Genomic DNA, 23,168 nt, shown 5'->3' on the forward strand with positions numbered 1-23,168 from the left:
CTTTAAGAAATTCAAAGAACTAAACAGAATTAATACACTGGAGAGTTTAGAAACATGCTGTGAACCAATGTTTTAGAAATAATGCACTATGTAAAAATTAAACTAGTTTAACTACAAAATTTAAGAAGGTGCTATTTTCACTTATCCATGTAACTCTCATACCATGCCATAACCATGTCATCAAATGCCATGGGAATATACATCTTATACCGACCGATGCTTTGTATGCTTTTTAAGGTGATTCTTTGATCCTTTATTCATCAGTGTTGAAAATTCACAAAATTCAATTTCCTTAGTCATTAAAATATTTTTAATGGGTTTGGACAAAGATTTAGGAATGGAAGACAGTTCACAGTTCAAAGTGTTTGATTTGCTATCATAGACAAATGAAATAGATTCTAAAGACTGGAAAATTCCACAATGGATGGAAATGTCTAGAAGCACATCAGTCAGGCAAATTCCATGAGAACTGACCTGACTGTGCCCAGTTTCCCCCATGAGCTACAAAAACTTTAAGGATTTAGAAACAACAGAGTTATAATGATATTCTTGCTTGACTCCTTTATTTTACAAATGAGAAGGTAGAGGCCACAAAAATTGTATGACTTGAAGTAGCCAAGAAGTAGAGTCCAGGTCTCCTGACCCCGGCTGGGATTTATTCACTGCTCAAGTGTAATAGATGGTTACAACCCCGAGAGCTCATAGAACGTGGAATGACACCCGTGGGACCAAACCAAAAATGACTAAGTTAAATTGGTTAATTCATTCAATAAGCACTCATCAATTTCCAGTTAAATATAGCTCAGGGCCACTACCTTGTTTCTTTAAAACTCCAACAGCAGAAAAAGAGGTTCATTCTAGTGGTGAATAAGGCCTTCAGTGCAGTATCCGAGTTAAACGTTAATAACAAACCAGCAGACATACAAAATTAAGATAAAACTTGTAACAAAAATCAGACTGTTTAAAAGAAACCAGAATCACGCAAACAAGTCCTATAATAGTATTTCTTCACGGAACCAAAGTGTACTACAACCAGATGTGTTCTTCCTAACCCACTTGTAAGAATAAGACCTACTGGGGCTTCCCTGGTGGTGCAGTGGTTGAGAGTCTGCCTACCGATGCAGGGGACACGGGTTCGTGCCCCGGTCCGGGAGCCGGTCCGGGAGGATCCCACATGCCGCGGAGCGGCTGGGCCCGTGAGCCATGGCTGCTGAGCCTGCGCGTCCGGAGCCTGTGCTCCACAGCGGGAGAGGCCGCAACAGTGAGAGCCCCGCGTACCGCAAAAACAACAACAACAACAAAAGACCTACTGAAAACGTAGAAGGTTGATAACATCTCCGTTTGAAAAAATATGTACTCTAATATAGCAATGAGGTAGGTTTAGACACTACTTTTTAAAAAATTAGTTTTTCTCTGTTAACACATAGAAACTACCTGAATGCAAAGTAAGTAATCAAAGGTTATGCTAATTTTGTTTGCCCTAGTTTGGCCAAATCGTTGCTAGCATAATATTTGGAACTAATGTTTAGATTTCAACAAAGTTTCCTTTAACGATAAGGAAAAAAGATTCCGTCCTGACCTTGGTCTGCCAACTTCAGCTTGCTGGATTTTGAAATGTGTGGCCTGAGAGAGCTACAAGGTCTTGGATTATTGTACAGGGCTTTCTTAGGAAGTCTTTGCCTTACACAAACCTGCTGCCAAACTCGCCTGTGGCGCATATATCCTTACTGGAATTTACTGACCTATTATTTCATATACAGGTAGAGATATAGGTATAGATATAGATCTATCTATATAATAATATATATAAATAATAGATAAATCTGTCTGTAAAGCAAAAGAAATTCTAAGACTTCGGAGTCAGTGCTTGCTTGTCACAACCTACTAACCTATAGATTTCTCCTTCAGGTGTTTCTAGAACACTTGGGGAAGAATCTGAGACAGGGCAGAGGTGAAGAAGAGAAGGTGACTTAGGAGACAAATGCCGGAGATCACCACTCCCTGGACCAGGAGTGGGTGGCACCAGAGCCCAAGGGCTGGGAGGGAGGGCGAGTGGCCAGCAGAGGTAAGGCCAGAGAGTGACAGCCAGAGAGCGACAAAGGCGGAGACGGGGAGGCCGGCAGGCGGGCGCGCGGCTGGGGGGAGTGAGGGGTTGGTGGGGGATCCGGGGGGCGGAGCCTCGGGGCGGGGCGGCGGCGGGAGCGGGAGCGGCCGGGAGCCCAGGCGGCGACGCAGCCCCAGTCGGACGGGCGAGGGCGAGGGCGAGCGCCTGGCTCAGCGCCGCTCCAGCTCCGGCACCGCGCTCCTGCCCACCGCGCGGCCCGCGGCGGGCGGAGTCCGCGAGAGTTTGCCCCGGAGCTCGGGGAAGTTTCCCGCCGAAGCTCCGCTCCCGTGAAAGCAGTCCCTGCCGGCACCCTCAGCTCCCCTAGCCGCTCGCCAGGTAACCGCCGGGGGTCGGGGCGTGGGGGAGGGGGTCCGGGATTGGAGGGGCCGAGATTGCGGGGGCGCCGCTTGCACCCTCGGTTGGAGAGGGGTCTGGGTGGGCGGGGAAGCGCACCCTCACCTTTCCAGGTACTCCATCTCTGATGACTGCAGAAGGCATCTTCTCTTTCTACCCTAATCCCCTCCCCCCCCATTTGAACCCACTCCCGTTCACTTTATTGATTGTGCTGAGGGGAAAGGGGGTCCGGGAGATGGAGGGGGTGCGAAGACTTGGAGAGGGGCGGCGGAGGAGGACGGGTGCCTGAACTCGGGAGCTACCTGTGCTGGATTCCTGAGCCCCGGCGGGGCGGGTCACCCTGCACCCCAGGATTCTGGTGCCAGCCCCCACTCGGGGCAAGCCAGCCGAGGTTGGAAAGAAGACATCAGGAGGAACGGTCTTGAGTTTCTGATGGCGGTTTATCCGGTCCTCCAGCGTGTTTGGCAGAAAGATGAGCATCTCTGCTGTGATGCCCCTTTTTGCATCGGTCCCAAACTCCGAGACCTCGCAGAGGCTTTTGCTGAGGCTGCGGGCCACGTGGGAGGGAAGTGCGGAGACTCGGAGCCCGGGTTCCATCCGGGCCGGGCGAAGGGGTTGGGGGTGCCCTGGGGAGGGGCCCGAGGTGGGTGGGAGAGAGTAGGAATTGCGTGGTTGCTTTGTTGCCGCAGCTGTTACTTTCACACGGTTACCTGCTCCCGCTTCTGCCCCGTTTCAACATCCTGCCTATCAGCGTGTTTCTGTTAGGAGGCTAAAAGGTGTTATGTTTGATGTCTGTCAGCAGTTATTTCCAACTAAGTTCACAGGAGCGATGCTGGAGCGGCCGCTGGTTCTCCCTCCTCTTCCTGCAGGTCTACCCCCAACTCCCTCGCATCAGCAAACCTGTCCTGAACAGTTCCCAGGGTTTTCAAAGGGATAGGAAGTAAATCATACAGAGTGTGTGCTTGTGTGACTTTTCCCCCATTATGTTATCACGAGCAAATCAAAACACTGTGGATGTTTAATAGGACTCTCCTTTAGCAGTTTTTATAGTAATTAAGAGTATTATTTACCAGTATTTATTTTTCTTTAGTTTAAGCCCAAACATTGCATTAACCTCTCTGTATACAGTTTTATCTGTGTTTGTCACTATTACATTGGGTTTAAAGGACGTGGACTTATTTTAGACTGACATATATATACACACCAAAATACAGTGTGACTGTAGTTAATATTTATCTGTCTTCCTAGTTCGGTGGCCTGGCACCTGCCAATTCCAGTACATAATTATAGTACAATATGCCTGTCTACCAAATTGAGAATAAGGAGATGGTCATTGCTTTTCATGGGCGAGAGTACCCTGGACTACCAGATTTTATGATTGCTCAGAGGGTTTTTAAGGTTTCAATCAGCATGAATCAGATACACAGAACAAAATTACAGTTCTTTCCCATGTATCCAAAAAAGGATACAATACCCGGGCACTGGTAGTTGACTCATTATTGAGGAAAAATTTAAGTCCTCTCATCACACAGAAAACATTTTGATTGAATAGAGTCAATAAGAAATAGCACACATTGAATGACTTGAGAAAACAAGAGGAATTTTCCTCTGGCCTCATTTGGGTTTTATCTCTTTTATTACAGTAGCATCCTCCAGAAAATGAGCCTTGCAGATAGTTGTTGGTCTGTAGTGACTACAACACCATATTTTTTAATACAGAGGCTTGCTGACAGTCCAAAAACATAAATGTTTTAAACCATTACCAACCATCTGTTCTCTCCCACTCAAAGCATAATGTTTTATTTTCACAGGTATCAAGACATACATCCTCACTTTAGACATTTCCATGAACATCCCAAAAGCTGTAATGGTATCTGATCTTGACCCAAGTTCAGCAACTGTTGTGTTTGGTTTATTACACTATAAGCTCCTCTCCTTTTATTTTCAATGAAAGAAGAAATCAAAAAAGTTTTAAAGCCTTTGGCCAAGGCTGGTGTATACTCCATTGAAATCTGATTGCTCTTTTTTTCCCCCACCTTTTTGTTACCAGAGAGAAGCTGAGAGTTAGTGCAGCTGCAGGCTCCTCCTGATGGCATTCTTTCCCTTTCTTCCTGGTCACAAGGGTAGCATTTGGTGCTCTGAAGCAGTGCATGAAACAGCCCCATGACTCCAGAAAATTAGTGTGGTTTGCAGAAGAATGTAACATCTTCCCAGGAAGAATTGACAAAATGGGAGACTAACAATATTCTAACCCCCAAATTAAGTAGACCTAAGACATACACATTCTTTCCCGCACAAATATTCTGTATGCGTAATATAGGGTATTATATAAGATACGAGTAAAATGTCTATCTACATAGTATCTTCATATTTGTGTTTAGGAATCTAGATGAATTTGTATATAATCGGCAGATAGACACACACCCTTCATTTTGTTCATGTTGTCATTAAAGCAAGATTTGAGGTTTTGAGTCCTCCCCCCATTCAGAATGCTTTCCCATTTGGGAATGTCTGCTTTATCTGCAACTGCAATGTTAGGATATTTTTATCACTTAAAATTAAGCCACATAATAAAAATATTGTTCCTTCAGTGTGGCCAGAATGTTGGGAAATTCTTTTTACTCAAATCTGGGTGTCCCAAAGCACTTCCGTATTTTTAAGGAAAAAGATATTGGCAATCTTGCTCACACTTTGCAAATAATGGATATGTACTTGAAGATTATCACGAACCAAAGAAAGGTGGGGCTTCTGTCTTCTTACCTGTTACACTGCTCTATACTGCCCTTGCCTTGAAGGCACAAGGGTCTCCTTACTTGCTGCCAGGATAGCATTGAAAAGAATGAACCCAAGCTATAGATAATTTTGAAAGTAAAGTTGCATTTTAAAATATGGTCTAATTTAAACCTTTGGAAAAACATAAGGATGCGATTTTTCTGTGTACTAAAAACGAATTATTGAGGGGAGACAGTTTCATCAAGTATAGGAAACACTCTGAATTATTCATGTTAATGAGAGGAATAGAGGCAAAGATAATCCAAAATCATGGTTATTTACGAAGTCATTTGTGTTTGTCTTTGGAATGTATTACACGTTTGATTTGGAAACGATTTTCATTGTTATTGTGGGCAAGTTGCCTTTCTAATTATTTTGTTTTGTTTAGGTTAATTTTTAAATGAACTTGCATATCTCAAACACCAAAACTGATTTATGGGGAGGTGGGGCATGTGGGCAGCCTGCCCAGAAACGAGCTGGGTGACAGAAATGAGCAAACCTGGTATGAAAACTTTGAAGTAAATTATATATAACTCCCAGAGAGGTAATCAAGACTGGATTCTATACCTACTTAATGAATTTAAGGATTAGATGTGTTCCTGGAAAAATAAAAGTCCTTCGATCAAAATTGGAGAAATTCAGTCCCACTTTGTATATAACAGAGGTGATTAATATGTTTTTGAAAAGATGATAACCAAAATAGGAAACCAAATAGGAATATTCTAACTTTTAAGTCTTTTTTTGTTTGTTTGTTTTTGTCTTATTAAATGGAAGTTTTTAAGCATGAGGTTTTCCTAAAGCATACACATGTGTATGTGTTAAGGTGATACTCCTAAGCCTTATTTCTATATGTATGTTTCTAAAACGAAAACAGCAAGTTGCCATCAGAATAAGGGGTTTGGTCCATTTGCTCTCCGCACCTAGGCTCCAAATCAAGTTTTATCAAAAAGAAGCTCTCAAGTATCTATTGTTACCAAGGACCTGGTTAGATAAAGTAGCTGAAGTTCAGCAAGACTGCCAACTTAACAGATTTCTATTGTGTTTTTCAAAAGCTCCAGGGCAAAATTCGTTGTCGATGAAATAGTTACTTGGACAAGAAGTTGATTCACAGCATAGCACTTGTTCTTGAACACCTTGTCTGCGGTCAGTGTTCAGTTGTGTATGGATTTTGTTGAATTGTTATTTCTGTGGACTATTAGAATTTAGAAGACCTCTGTGGAGAAGGTAAGAGCTACCAAAAATATATGATTGGAAAGGCAGAGAGATAAAATCATTTTTATTTCAAGAATTCAAAGCAAAAAAGAAAACTGTGACTTTTACGACAGGGAGCAGAATGGTGCTAGAAAAGTAGATGTCCCCTTCAGATTGGTGACTGTTCTCGTAATAAATGTGCTCACTCCATAAAGTGTAGGGGGACTTCTTTTTTGAGGAAACATTTTTGTAGTTTTATAAGACATGGCATTTTTAAAAGACTTGACTAGACTGAGTACTTAAAAAATATATTGTGGTTGGAAATATAATTGCTACCCACAGGATATATTTTATATACATTTATTAAAGGAATCAGTTTCTTCTGATCAGCGCCTAAGTCTTAGAATCAAAATTATGCGTTTTGTGATAGAGCTGGAAAGGACCTTAAAAGTAAGTTATTCCAATGCCCTTATTTTACAGTTAAGGAAATGGGGGCCCACAGTGATCCCAGTGAGCTGCTAAAGGTCACACCGGTGGTTAGTGGCAGAGTAGATACTAGAAACCTGATCTGTGCGACTCCTTATGCAGCTCCCTTGACTTAAGTTGGGTAGCTGGATGGGGGAGTTAACTCCTTCTAGCCATGATGGTATCAGCTGTACACGATAGTCATGAAATGAAGTGGTACAGAGGTACACGCAGGAGGCTTGTGGTTTTCCTGTCTTCTGTCATTCGCTGTGGACCAAACTGTGGTTCTCAACCCTCTTAGACTCTGTCCTCTTCTTAATAACAAATATTTTGTGTCACCCCCTTAGTATCTTGAAATGTAATTAATCAATAATATAATCACTGAATATATCTGTCATGAAAAGGAACAGTAGAATAAAATTAATTTTTAGTACAATGTGCATTTCACTATGCTAATGTTTGGGGGTGACTTCACTGGAACACATAGTAAAGAAGTCAGGGGCTTCCCTGGTGGCGCAGTGGTTGGGAGTCCGCCTGTCGATGCGGGGGACGCGGGTTCGTGCCCCGGTCCGGGAAGATCCCTCATGCCGCGGAGCCGCTGGGCCCGTGAGCCATGGCCACTGAGCCTGCGCGTCCGGAGCCTGTGCTCCGCGGCGGGAGGGGCCGTGACAGTGGGAGGCCCGCGTACCGCAAAAAAAAAAAAAAAAAAAAAAAAAGAAGTCAGAAGCTTGCTTGTGTGTACATACTCTATAACAAATAAAATTGGATTTAAGACAGGAACGTCAGAAGACATTCCATATAGGAAGTACAGGAAAATGAAAGGAGAATAGACTAAAAGTAGTATTAGGATAATTACAAACCAGACATTTGTATTTGGAAAGGAAATGATGGTAATCATTGTAGGGAAGATATGCCAAAGTCAAGTTATAGAAAGGCGGAGTGGAGAGAACGTGGAAATATGATATTTTGCAAATGAGAGAGTAAATACTATGAATATAGTCTCACCAAAATCCCCAAACTGCTTTATGCATTTCCTGTTGTTACTAGTGTGAACTCTACTTCAAGGGACTCTGCAGGCTACCCACCATATCATCAATAATAACAAATAAAATATTTCCATGGTGGAACTTACTGACAGTGCTGATGCTGCCTTTTCCAGTTTATTTTCTATTAATGTTGTAGTCTATTAATTCTAGAATTAAGAGAAAGACTATACAAAATCGTTGACTTATTCGCCACAGCAACCTTGTTGTAAACCACTGGACTTTGTGGTGGAAATTCTTAGAAAATGCTTATATGCCAGATTCTACAGGTTGATATTCATTATAGGTTTAGTTCAGGGAACACTGCACGTTGTTTGGGATATTTGGGAAAATTCTTCACCAAAAAAGCCACTAAAAACCAATAGAACTCCCCTCCCTTAATGATTGTGACAAACCTGAACCTCCCCAATCCTTTGCAAAATATTCTCTAGGGGCTGTCTGGCCCTGGTGAGAGTCAGGGCTAGATAAACAAGATTTTTTTTTTAATTCTTATTTATTTATTTTTTATTAAAATATAGTCGATTTACTATGTTGTGGTAGTAATAACCTATAAGGGAAAAGAATCTGAAAAAGAATAGATATAGATAGACAAGATTTTTATGATGACGTGGGTTGTTTTTCATGCCCCTATGCAATCCTTACTTCTTTTAAGCGGGACCATCCCAGTTGTCCGCTGGTCTCTGCATTCAGTGGACCAGTATTACAAATTTCACTGCCCATCAAACTCAAGCTCATGTTCTGATCTTTTTCTCTTTCTCACCTTTATAAAAATTTACTACTTCTTCCTTATTTCTCTTAGGAATCTATCTTTCATGGATGACTATGAGTGTTGACAAACGAATGCGCAAGCTGGATAATATTTCAGTTCTTGCAGGCCTTACTTAACCTTGTGCGTATCTCCAGAAAGCATTGAAGGCTTTTGTGTACAGAGACAGTGTATACATGCACACATATGTATGTATATGCATGTATATGTATAGATGTACATGTTTTCTGTGTCTACGTCCATATATACATACATAATCTCAGGCACCGAAAAAACAGGAAAAGGAGGCATCAATTGAGATTATATCGTCAATGCCCTTGAAATAGGCTTATGCAAAGAACTGCACGGGTCCAATACTGGAAGTTGCACCATGAAACGTAATGCTGTGAAGTATGTTCTTAGCAGAGGCCAAAATCTGTTACGAATGCAAATAAACTGTTGTATTAGAATGTTTTTGTGTTACTTGAATTAAGTGTGTCCTGTGCTGGCATATGGGAGTTGGAGGGGGAGAGGTATAGACAACTCTGTTGTCTGTCTCAGATGTATATAGTCTGTGCGCTGTTGCCACACTAAAAACACACCAACATGTCTTCTCTTTGCATAATATATAGTATTTGCAGAGGGATTAGAGGGTTTTGAAGATTGCCCATATACACAACCTATATATGGGCAAGAGAGTATATAGAGTATAGGATCCCAGAAGCAAGGAGGAAATTGAGAGCGAAACTCAAATTTTCTTACTTATAATGGTTTGTTTACTAGACCATAATGTGAGACCTGCTCTTGGGAACTGAGTTATTATAAAATGTCAGTTCAGTATTAGCTGCAGTAAGCATCTTGAATTTACTAAATTGTAAGGAAGATTTTTTTTCTTAGATTACTTTCCACAGTGGGTCCACCTAAGATGTCTTTTATAACATCATGTGACTTACTCTTTTTTCTTATTCTTTTTAAAGAAAGAAGCTTTTTAATGTAAAATCTTTTTAAAATTTTATTTATTTATTTATTTAATCTTTGACTGCATTGGGTCTTCGTTGCTGCGCGTGGGCTCTCTCTAGTTGCAGCGAGCGGGGGCTGCCCTTCCTTGAGGTGCGTGGGCTTCTTATTGTGGCGGCTTCTCTTGTTGTGGAGCATGGGCTCTAGGCTCATGGGCTTCAGTAGTTGTGGTTTGCAATTAAGATTGAAGTCACAGTATGTCTGTGTGTGTGTGTGTGTGTGTGTGTGCGTGCGTGCGCGTGTATGGGAATAACCAATTGCTTTGACATAATCATAAGATTCTCTACATAGAAGAACATGTTTTACCCAATCAGGAGAGGCAGGTTTTCATACAAAAAGGATGCAGCAATTGTACAGAACACAATTTGATCTATGATTGTTTTGTTGTATATTGTTCATTCTTACTGGAAGCTTCTTGGTCAATTGAATGGCCCAGCATTCAACCTCAGGCTGACCCCAAACTTGATTTGGTCCACTTTTGTTACAATTTCTAATAAGAGTCTAGTGGAGCAATGGGAATTGAGGGAAGATAATATTGAGGGTGTTGGATTGTGGAGGTGATAAGGAAAATAAGGAGCTTCTTTCATTTGAGCAGCACAAAGATCTATATAGGCAGTGAAATTTTATTGGAATATCTGCCTTTTCTTGTTACGCTTTTTACTCTTGCATGGAATAGAGGCAAAGATTGTGAAAGTAAAGCCCTTCTTCCTCTTTGTACCGTTAACAATGCCACACAAGAGAAAACCTTCTTTGTCAGAATAAACAGATATGAGCCATTCCAGTCATAGTGCCTCCTTTTTCCATAGGACCTCAATACTCCCCTAAACTGAAATCAGAAACACTAAAGAATGTAGGTATGAAAGGGAAAAATACACCCAGTTAGTGTAGTAATGTAGTAAAAGAAATGTCAGAAGCTTCTATTGGATACACATGAAAATGGAGAACGGAATAAGACAACTTTGTCAGTTCAAATGAAGAACGTAAGTCTTACTACTGCATTAGTTTCAGGAGCGAGAAGCTCAAAGCTCACTTAGCTTTGTGATCATTTCTGTTGTCTTTTTTGTCACCAAGGGGGTTAGAGCTGTGATCCAAAGTTACAGGTTACTTTAAGCAAATACCGTCTGTGAAGACTTAGATAAAATGATGACGTTGATCGTATACTTTCAAAAAGAAGTTTCAAAATTAAAATGTGGACACAAATTTTTAGAAACATATCTCTAAATAAATTTGATTTTTCCACAGCACCCTTGGACAGTAGATTAGAATGAGGGTAGTTTCCTCCCTCCCCCCCAAAATCAATTTTCTCAACGTATTAAAATATGCTCAGGTGTTAGTGACATTATTGGACTAAAAGTAGTAACTACCAACACTCTTTTACCTTCTAATATTTGCACTTTATTTTCAATTAGGAATTTTTACCATCAGAGGATGAGATTCTATCACTGTGACAGGGTTGGCATTCAGCTGGGTGCACTGATGTGGTCTTACTGGTTATTTGTGGCTGGAGCCCAAGTTGTACAGATTATTAAATATTCTAAATATTAATTCTGTACTTACATGATCACTTTTGTGACTTCAATATGGATAGATACATAGCTCTCACTTGCTAAATGTGTGTGTGTGTATATATATATATATGTATGTATATCTCACTTGCTAAAATGTCTAGCAAGACCATATTTTCAGATTTTGCAGATCAGGAAATTATAACAGCATTTAGAATAGAAATGGATTTGCAAATTACTGAACTCTCAATTAGCAGAGGTTGTTCTTCTAGCACCTTAGAACTTTGGTTCACTTTGACTTTTCCCAACATACGTACACCACATACTGTCCAATAAGATTCCTTGAAATTACTGGTGTATGTTTTATTCAGAGCACTCTACAAAACATGATTATGGCTCAGAAAGTCTCTCTAAATTCTCCACTTGTAGATCCAGCTCTGTGCTTGGTATTTGTTCTTGTCAGTCTTAAACATCAAATGAAACATGTCAAAATCAAACTTGTGATCTCTGCCCATCTCACCTCAACCTCCAGGATTCCCCAGCTCCCAATCAGGATTTTATCTTTGACATTCCCTCTCCATCCACCGCATATCAAAGCCCTCACCCCGTCACTGATGTTACCCGTCTACCTTAGGGCATCACCGGAGTCTCAACTTTCACCATCCATTGTATGAGGGCTACTACAGGGCTTTTATAACTCGTCCTCTGGCATCTGATTGTTGCTCCCCCTCCAAATCCATCCTCCAATAAGGTGAGAGGAGCCTTTTCAAAATGCAAATATGACAACTATCACCCCTTCAGCTACACATGCCACTTAAATGGATTACCGCTGCTTTAAGATAAAGACCAAAGCTGTGCACCTGATTTTTTGAAACCCAGCAAGGCTCCTCCAGTCCCATCTCTTTTGGTAGCTCCAGTCCTTCCTTCTACTTCAGCTGCCTGGCTTTCTTCCAGTTGCTCTGACTCTCCCGGCTCTCTCCCATCCTCACACCTGTAAATACAGGTACCCAAACATTGCCTAGTGAACTCTTAGTTAAACCTCAGATATCAACCCAAATGTCACTTCCTCAAATGAGCCATGTTGTCCCCCTAGACTGAGCCAAATTCCCTTATAATACACACACACACACATCTTTGTATGCATACATGTATCTGTACTTGTGTATCTATATCCCTCATCACAGCTAGTTGCAGATTCACATTTATTTGTGTAACTGTTTAATTAATCCTAAGGGATTAATTGAAACTACTATTAATTAAAACTACTTTGTAGTTTTCTTGGTCCTTATATTCCTGGAAGATACCATAGTGCCCACTCAGAGTGGGGGTGTAATAAGTATTTGTTGAATAAATGTTGATTTGGGCATCCTGTCTTTAACCCCGAATGTGCACATGCATACACATATACTACACACAAACACACACATCCACCCACACATTCTAAGATAAATAAATAAATAAATAAATTACTTGGAAGTTACAAGGCTCCATTTTTTACTTTCTCTGTGACCTCTCCAAATATCACACTCCTGTTTCTTCAGTTTCTCTTCCCTATCAGTGATTCATTCAGAGGTGACTTCAGCAGTGCTACATTTGCTTAGAGAGTGAGGTTGGTCTATTGAAATTTTTACCAAAAAAAAAAAAAAAAGTCCAGGCATTTCTTTACATTGTTTCCTCTGACATGTGAAATCACTTGATAAATTCAGGAATCTTAAAAGGCTTTACTATATCAGGGATTTATGCTCTGCTGTTTGTGCATATTTTGGCATTAGTCAGTGATCTAAGATTATACCACGTTGGAGAAAAAAAAAGAAAATCCTTTAGAAGTTTTCTATTTGTATGATTTCCATATAGAGATAAAAGAAATGAAGGAGAACAAATTAAAGTAAGAATAAATAGATGAATTTGAAAGAGTAACATAAAAATCTATGTTATAAATTAAAAGTCTATAGTTTTAAGAATTGCACAAAGCCTTCAAACTATGGCTAAAAAAGTTAAGGAAGCAACCTATCATACTGACTGGCACTTACTATGTTCTAGGCACTATTCTAATTATTTGTTCCTAAATTCAAATTACTGCATTAAAATTGAGTTAGTCTCCTTTTTATTTAAAGCCTTCGTGGTTGAACTAGTGTAGGGGAGAATCTGCTAAGCCTGGCACATTTTGTGCCAGAAAACAAGGAATTGTTCAAAAGGTGGTGGAGACCCATCAGAAGGACATAAGAGCCAGATTTCAGGAATACCCACTGACTCAACTTGGGATCATTTGAACATAAAAAGTAATAATGTATGTTATGGATTACAGCACGTTAATAAGAAGAGCATCCGTGAGCCCACAGTGTGTGTAGTATGCAGACGGGGGCAGGTAGAAGGAAAAGCTCTGTTTCACTGAAGAGTACAAGCAAATGAATAAAAGAAAGGATAGAATTATAAAGTCACTTTTTGTGACTACTATTACAAAGGATAATCCACCACTGGGTGAATGGTTGATGGGGACAGGATAGTCACACTAACTCTACCTGTCAGCCCACAGATTGCCTATTAGTTACAAAGAGGGGAAGTCCCTTTACAGGACAATATCTGGCACCAGCATAACCAAGTGACCACACTTGCCGTCACCGATAGTGGACAAACTGACATTGTGTACCTCTTGATACACACGTGAAGTAGGACAATCCCCTCTGAAGTTATTTTGCCAGAAATGATTCTCCTGAATCTAATCTTGAGGAAACAATCAGTCAGATCCATATTGGTAGATATTCTTCAATATAACTGACCTGGACACTTCAAAAATGTCAGTGTCACTAAAAAAAATCCTGGAAAACTGTTCAGTATTAAAAGATTAGAAGGAATGGCAACTAACTGAAAGATATACTTCCTGATTAGATTCTGGATGAGAAAAAAAAAACTATAAGGGATAATATTGGGACAATTGGAAGGACTCTGGGCTATAAGATCATACAGCATTACACCCACGTTAAATTTTCTAATCATATTGGAGTCATGTAGGAGAATGTGTTTTGGGAGAGACGATATACTTAAAAGTATTTAGAGATGAAGTCTCAGAATCTCTGCCATTTTCTTTCACGTGGTTTGGCAAAAAAAAAATTTTTGTTAATATGGGAAAGAGAAAAAAGAAAATGTGGCAAAATGTTAACACTTGTTTAATCTAGATAAAGATTGTATAATATTACTGCTAATTTTCTGTAGATGTTTTCCAAAATAAAAATCGGGTAAAATATTCTGTGATTTCAAACTAACTATCCAACAGTTGCAATCATTGTCACATTGTATTGAAGTGAGCTTGTGCGCTTGAAAGTGGTTTCATTGGTCAATTAGTAAAGTGTCCTCTCCAGAGTATCTAAATATCTTCAGCCAGCATTCCATAATACTCACTAATTTATATTTAAACACTTAAGAAAAAGCCATCCTTAAAAATTATGTTGTAGGTAGTAGAGGAGACAATACCTAATAGGGTACTGTCAGTAAATATTAGATGAAGTAATATTTTCCCCATTGTTCAGTTATATATGAGAACTTCTCAACATGTGAAATTTTATAGGGAAATTAGGCAACTTGGCAATATGTTTTTTCTTCTTCCATGTCTTTGCTTAACATTTGGTGCTTGCCTATAAAACAAAGTGTAAGATTACTGATGATTTTCACGGAAAGATCCACAACATAGCAGAATGCAGTGTGCAGTGTAGAATAGATCTGGCCAAGCCTCCAATGAGATTTACTATCCAGTGTGATTCTCAACTGTACATCGTCTAGAAGGCAGGCAAGCAGTATCAGTACTTGTATATTAGAAACACGTACTTAAAAGCCTAATACCGTAGATTTACAAATATCAGAAAACAGAGCTCTCTCTTAGGTCAAAAGTGAGAGTCGATTCCATATGAAGCACAAAGTGAAAGAGATTAAATTTTTAAAAAGTTACAAGATTTGTAATAAAAAATTATCTCTTTGGAAAAATTTCAACTTCAAAATAAGTATTTAAAATATTCCTTCTACCATTTAAGTGTATGATGTAGTATTTGCAGTCAGGTCCCTGTAAGAATACTTTGCATGAATACTTTTCTGATAACATTTAGGGCTGCTTCGATATGTACCTTTCACTTATCCAGAACAAGGGGAGCAGTGCTTCTCGATATATGCTCGATATATGATAAAAAAAGAACTTCTAGATCTTCTTGTATCTTAAGATACAATAAACCAAAGGTAAGATTATTAATAGAACTCTTTCCCCTTATTTTCATATGTTAGTTCATAAATTGTTATAAATTATAATAAGAGAAGAGGTTTGAGTTTTTGAGAAATCTGAAGGAACCAGTTTCTTGATACTGCCAGGTTATACTGTCTTGAGGCTAAATTTCGCTATGTTCGGAAGTTAAACTTCATCTTCAGCTTATATTAAGACAGACAAGTAGTTTAAACTTGGAATTGTTTTTAATAAGGGAAAAATAGTAAATTATTATGGGGAGAGAGTTGGTTCTTAAAAAAGTCTTGATTATCTTCAGATAAAGGTAATAATAGCTTTAGTTCTTATACCCATTGTCCCACCACACACACCTCCACCCCAAGCTACTCATATACATGTCAGTACTTATACAATGGATACCCATACTACTGTAAGGGGGACAGAATTTTAAGACGTGAGAACTGGGTAAAATTGAATTTTGTGATCTCATTAATATATTTTAATATATTGTTAATATATTTTTATTTCATATTTAAAAAAAATTTCTAAGACCATGAACAACATAAGTTAAAAGTTTGAATATATAGCAATAGGAGAAGTGAACTTTCATATAGAATTTGGGTTTAAAAGTGAATAGCTATGTGAACAATTTGTGTAGGTAATTATTAGCTGGAAGCTGTTTGTACTCTAAGTTTATTGAATATACACATATGATAATAAGACTTTGCTCAAATAGAACCTTTTGATAATAAATACATGTGAAAGGTTGTGCCGTGGGGAATAATTCTCAATATTATAAGTATATTGAATTCCCTGCACACAGAATGCAGAACCCTCGACCAAGTATGTAACTATTTTTCATTCATGAAAAATAGGTCATTTTACCTAAACTCTCAGAAAGGATCAGTGTAACAAACAATGGAAAATGGTGTTGTTCTATTTATACATATATTCCAAACAGCAATCACAGAAGAAATAGCAAAGTGGAGCCCTATATCCTGTCACCAGTAGTGAGCTAAACTACGCTGAAAATCAGTTATCAGAAACAAATAAACACCTAATCATTACCTGAGAAGTCTTCCCTGTCATTGTGTATTGGAATCCCAGATTGTTTGCTTTTGTGGGATCTACTCACCTGCTTAGAAAAAGTACTTTAGCAGTAAAATAAAATATAGAAGAGCTGAGTTCTTTTTATGGACCTTGTACATTTATAACACTTCATGGAACTGTACACTCCCCCATCAGTTTTACTGTATGCTAACAAAAATAAAATGAAGTATCCTTCCAGTTCCCTTCCCTCATTAAGATTTTTTGTTACATTTTTATTATTATGCCCTATTACCTATTTCCATATTTAAATGAAATCAGTGCTCAGAATCAGTCCTTTCATGCCTGTTTCCTTTTCTGCGCTGCCCTGACTTATTTCGTGGATTGCCAGATTTCACTATCAAGGAGTTTATTCTAGGAGGGCTCGTGTGCACTATACTTCCTGAATCTTTTCTTTCCTGATCCTCATTCCCCACCCCCTTTTCCCTTGCCCAGCACGGATGTCTTTCGTCCATAATCCATTTTCTGATTTGCTTTTCATTTTTCAAGGGGGCTGGCAATGTGGAATGGCAGGAGCTGGTGTAGTGGGCAGTCTGCAGCTCTAGTATGGGTCTTGTCTAGAATACCATCTCTCACCATGCTTGTTCTACTTACCCTCGAGTTTAAACAGTCAAGCCCCTAACTCAGTGTTGTGATTTAGCAATCATGGCTTTCCTCCCATTGTCTTCAGTGGTACACTCAGCTGGGAGACCAGTCCATAGCTAGTAAAATTAGAAGGTGGGTGTGTTATTTTCTCCAGCCTACCATCCCCAGTCATTCTGACTTTGAGTAGGGAAGTTTCACATTCCCTAGAACCTACTTGTACCCTCAATGTCACTGTGCCAATCTAAGGTTGGGGACAGCCTGTTGGGACTATGACATTATTTTTAGGAAAGTTTATAACCACCTCAAGGTTTGAGAGCATATGTGAATTCTCATCATCCTCTCGTTTCTCTTTAGATTTACAGAATTTAGCAGATATGCCGTGCAGTTAGTGGTTTGAAGTTGTGGTTCTTTCCTTGTTTAATTGAAGATGGAGTACTTTTTCACTAGTTTTTAATAGAGTTTATTTTTTAGAGCAGTTTTAGGTTCACAGAAATATTGAGTAGAAGATACGGAGATTTCTCATATACCCTCTGCCCTCCCACCCCCCAGCCTTCCTTGTTATCAACTTCCTCCACCAGAGTGGTACACTTGTTACAACCGATGAACCTACTTTGACACATCAACATCACCTAAAGTCCATAGTTTACATTATGGTTTACTCTTGTCCTGTGTATTCTGTGGGTTTGGACAGATTTTAAATGACATGTATCCACCATTATAGTATCATACGGAGTGATTTCACTGCACTGGTGAAGGACATACCTCCCTCTCCTCCAACCCCTATCAACCATAGATCTTTTTACTTGTCTCAATACTTATATCTTTCAACAATGTCAGGGCTTCCCTGGTGGCTCAGTTGTTGGGAGTCTGCCTGCCGATGCAGGGGACGCAGGTTCATTCCCCGGTCTGGGAGGATCCCACATGCCGCAGAGCTGCTGGTCCTGTGCTCCACAGTGGGAGAGACCACAGCAGTGAGAGGCCCACATACTGCAAAAAAAAAAAAAAAAACAATGTCACAAAATTGAAATATTACAGAATGTAGCTTTTTCACATTAGCTTCTTCCACTTAGTAACATGCATGTAAGTTTCCTCCATGTCTTTTCATGGCTTGATAGTTCATGTCTTTTCAGCCCTGAATAATGTTCCAGTGTCTGGGTGTACTACAGTTTATTTAGCCATTCACCTGGTGAAGAACATCTTGGTTGCTTCCAAATTTTGGCAGCTATGAATAAACCTGCTTGAAACATCCATGGGAACGTTTTTATGTAGACGTTAAGTTTTCAGTTCCTTTGGGTAAATGCCAAGGAGCATGATTGCTAGGTTGTATGTAAGGGTATATGTAGTTTTGTAAGAAACTATCAAACTGCCTTCTGAAGTGATGGTATCATTTTGCATTCCTGCCAGCAGTGAAGAATACCTGTTGCTCCACATTCTCACCAGCCTTTGGTGTTGTCAATGTTCTGCCCTTTAGCCATTCTGATAGGTGTATAGTGGTACCTCATTGTTTTAATCTGCATTTCCCTGATGACATATGATGTGGAGCATCTTTTCATATGCTTATTTGCCATCTGTATGTCTCCTTTGTTGAGGTGCCTGTTAAGATCTTCAGCCCTTTTTTTTTTTTTTTGGTACACGGGCCTCTCACTGTTGTGGCCTCTCCCATTGCGGAGCACAGGCTCCGTACGCACAGGCTCAGCGGCCATGGCTCACGGGCCCAGCCGCTCCGCGTCTTTGGCCCATTTTTTAATTGAGCTGTTTGCTCTCTTATTGTTGAGTTTTAAGAATTCTTTGTATATTTTAGATAATAGTCTTTTATCAGATATATATTTTTTGAAAATATTTTATCCCAGTCTGTGACTTGTCTTTTCAGTCTCATGACAGTGTCATTTGCAGAGGAAAATTTTGTAATTTTAATGAAATCCAGCTTATTGATCCTTTCTTTCATGAATCATACCTTTTGTGTTGGATCTAAAAGCCATCACCAAACTGAAGGTCACCTAGATTTTCTCAAGTTGTCTTCTAGGAGTTTTATAGTTTTACATTTTACATTTAAGTCTGTGATCCATTTTGAGTTAACTTTTGTGAGGGGAGTAATTTCTGCATCTAGATTAATTTTTTTGCATGTCGATGTTCAGTTTATTCCAGCACCATTTGTTGAAGAGACTGTCTTTGCTTCATTGTATTTCCTCTGCTTCTTTGTCAAAGAACAGTTGACTGTATTAATGGGGGTCTACTTCTGGGCTTTCTATTTTATTCCATTCACCAATTTAAAAAAATTTTTTTTCACCAATACCACAATGTCTTGATTACTGTATCTTTATATTATATTATGTCTTGAAGTTGGGTAATGTCACAGTTCTCCAACTTTGTTCTTCAATATTGTGTTAACTATTCTGGGTCTTTTGCCTCTCTATATAAACTTTAGAATGAGTTTGTTGATATCCGCAACAAAATAACTTGCTGGATTTTAATTGGAATTGCATTAATCCATAGGCAAGTTGAGAAGAACTGACATCTTGGCAGTGTTGAGTCTTCCTATCCATGGACATGGGCTATCTCTCCATTTATTTAGTTCTTTATATTCTTTCATCAGAATTTTGCAGTTTTCTTCATATGCATCTTGCACGTGTTTTGTTACCTAAGTATTTAATTGGGGGGTGCTAATGTAAATTGTATTCTGTTTTTAATTTCAAAGTCTGTTTTTTCATTGCTGATATATAGTACAGCAATTGACTTTAGTATATTAACCTTGTATCCAACGACCTTACTATAATCACTTATTAATTCCAGGAGAGTTTTTTTGGCAGTTCTTTCAGATTTTCTACATACACAATCATGTCATCTGTGAATAATGATGATTTTACTTCTTCCTTCCTAATCTGTATACCTTTTATTTCCTTTCCTTGTCTTACTGCGTTAACCAGGACTTCCAGTATGATGTTGAAAAGCAGTGGTGAAAGGAGACATCCTTGCCTTGTTCCTGATCTTACTGGGAAAGCTTCAAGTTTCTAACTTATGTTAGCCATAGGTCTTGTGTATATTTCTTTATCAAGTTGAGGAAGTTCTTTATTCCTAGTTTACTGAGAATTTTTCATCATGAATGAGTGTTGGAGTTTGCCAGATGCTTTTTCTGCATCTGTTGGTATGCTCTTGTGATATTTCTTTTTCTGTCTGTTTATATGATAGGTTGCATTAATTGATTTTTGAATGTTGAATCAGCCTTACATACATGGGATGCATCCACTTGTCATGGAATATAATTCTTTTTATACATTGTTGGATATGATTTGCTAATATTTTGTTGAATATTTTCACATCTATGTTCATGAGAGATATTGGTCTGTAATTTTTTTGTAATGTCTTTGTTTAGTTTTGGTATTAAGTTAGTACTGACCTCAAAGACTGAGTAAGAGATTATTTCCTCTGCTTCTATCTTCTGAAAGATAATGTAGAGAACTGGTATAATTTTTTCCTTTAATGTTTCGTAGAATTCACCAGTGAACCCATCTGAACCTGGTGCTTTCTGTTTTGTAAGGTTATTAATTATTAATGCAATTTCTTTCCTGGATATAGACCTATTCATATGTCTATTTCTTCTTGTGTGAATTTTGACAGATTCTGTCTTTCAAAGAATTGGTCCATTTCCTCTAAGTTATCAAATTTGTAGGCATATAGCTGTTCATAAGATTCCTTCATTATCCTTTGAATTTCCATGGAATAGGTACTGTTGTCCCCTCTTTTATTTCCAGTAATAGCAATATGTGTCCTCTCTTTTTTTCTTGATTAGTCTGGCTAGGGACTTATTGCTTTTATTAGTTTTTTCAAAGAACCAGCTGTGGTTTTGTTGATTTTCTATCTTGATTTCTTGTTTTCAATTTCAATTCTAATTTTTATTATCTCTCTTCTGCTTACCCTGGAATTTATTTGTTCTTCTTTTTCTAGTTTCTTAAGGTAGGAGCTTAGACAATTGATTTTAGATAAAATATGCATTCAATGCTATAAATTCCCCTCATCTCACAAATATTGATATTATGATTTCATTTTCATTTAGTTCAAAATATTTTAAAATTACTTGAGATTTCTTCTTTGACACATGTGTTATTTACAGGTGTGTTGTTCAGTTTCAAAGTATTTCAGGATTTTCCAGATATCTTTCTGTTGTTGATTTCTGATTTGATTTCATTGTGATCGGAGAGCAGACATTTTATGATTTCTAGTCTTTTAAACTTTTTAATGCCTGTTTTATGGCATGGAATATTTTCTATCTTGGTAAATGTTTGTGTGAGTTTGAGAAGAGTGTGTATTTTTGCTGTTGTTGGATAAAGTAGTATAGAGGTCCATTATATCCAGTTGATGGATGGTATTGTTGAGTTCAACTATGTCTTACTAATTTTCTGCCTGCTGGATTTGTCCATTTCTGGTAGAGGGGTGTTGAGATCTCCAACTATAATAGCAGATTCATCTGTTTTTGTTACAGTTCTATCAATTTTTGCCTCCCGTAGTTTGACACTCTCTTGTTAGACACATACACATTAAGATTTATGTCTTCTTAGAGAACTAACCCCTTTATCATTATGTAATGTTCCTGTCTATCTCTGATAACTTTCCTTGCTGTAAAGTCAAAAACAACCTAATTGAATCCTCTGCTTAAGGTTCCACAAGGCTGCAATTAAGCAGTTGGCTGGGCCCCATTTTTCATCTGAAGCCCAGGGTCTCCTTTCAGGCCCGTTGAGTTTATGGGCAGAATTCTGTTCCTTACAGCAATAGGTCTGAGAGCCTCAGCTCTTAGACACCATCCCTCTCCAAAGGAAGTTCACAGCTAGCTTTTTGCCTCTTCAAGGCCAGTAGGAGAGCATCTCTAACGTCAGGGAAGTCCTGGACCCTCTTTTAAGTCAGGCCCACCCAGGATGCTTTTATTTTACTTTATTTTATTTTGGTTATCTTTTTCTTTGTGTACAACATGATGATTTGATGTACATATACATTGTGAGATGATTACCACAATCACATTAATTAGCATATCCATGATCTCACATAGTTACCTGATGTGTGTGGTGAGAATACTAAGACATACTCTTTGCAAATTTCAAGTAAATAGTACAATATTATTAATTATAGTCACCATGCTCTATGTTAGGTCTCTAGAACTTATTTATCTTATAATTGAAGGCTTTTACCCTTTGGCCAGCAACTCCTCATTTCCTCAACTCCCTAGCCCTTTGTAACCACCATTCTATTCTCATTCTCTCTTAAATTCCACATATAAGTGAGATCATACAGTATTTGACTTTCTCTGTCTGGCTTATTTCACTTAGCGTGGTATCCTCCAAGTTCATCTGTGCTATAGCAAATGGCAGGATTTCCTTCTTTCTCATGGCTAAAGTAATCTCTTGTTTAATTAACTCAAACACAATTGATTAAGGGCATTAATTAATTCTGAAGGGTTTTTTTTTTTTACCTTTTTCATATACTATTCATTAAAATCAAATTACAGGTCTTGTCCACACTCAAGAGGAGGGGATCATGTGGGGCCAGGCCTATTAGGGTTCATCTTAGAATTCTATCTGCCACAGAGATCTTGCATATTGACTTGCATATTTAATTTCTTCTCTGGTGCCTTGACTTGGTGTTGTCATAAATACCTAAAATTCAGTATGATCAAAACTGAGCTCTTGATCTTCTTCTTTGAAGACTTCCCCTATCTTGAGTATCATTTCAAAAGTTAAGTTCAAGTTTTTTCACTTCTTTCCATCTTTACAGCTGTTACTCTGATCCAAGTCATCATCATTATCCATATTTGTAGACTACAACAGCCCCCTTCCTGGTTGATTTCTTTATTTCTCAGATCATGACTCACATGGCAGCAAAAGTGATCTTAAGACATAGATCTAATCCTTTCTCTCCTCTGATTATAAACACTCTGTAGTTATCTGTTGCTTTTTAGAATTGCCCTTATGGACCTGATAGGACCTTGCCTATCTTTCCAAGCTCACCTTAGGCCACTTTCTTTTATTCATTGAGTTCCAACCATACTGTCTTCTTTCAGTTCCTAGAACATGTTAAGTTCTTTTCTCTTTCA

General features: G+C 38.7%; 1 protein-coding gene across 3 annotated transcripts in view; it reads left to right on the forward strand.

The window, feature by feature from the left end:
* Positions 1-2,248: 2,248 nt before the first annotated feature.
* AQP4 (aquaporin 4) overlaps positions 2,249-23,168 on the forward strand; it is a 284,383-nt gene continuing 263,463 nt past the window's right edge. For 2 of the 3 annotated variants that reach the window (XM_070043430.1, XM_070043432.1), the window contains exon 1: positions 2,249-2,440. The gene's annotated coding sequence lies outside the window, so the exon portion shown is untranslated. Of the gene's footprint in view, positions 2,441-6,438; positions 6,455-23,168 lie in introns of those variants that run through there. The other variant, XM_070043431.1, reaches the window with a different exon arrangement.

The sequence above is a fragment of the Globicephala melas genome, chromosome 13 (assembly GCF_963455315.2).
Source record: "Globicephala melas chromosome 13, mGloMel1.2, whole genome shotgun sequence".
Taxonomy (NCBI): domain Eukaryota; kingdom Metazoa; phylum Chordata; class Mammalia; order Artiodactyla; family Delphinidae; genus Globicephala; species Globicephala melas.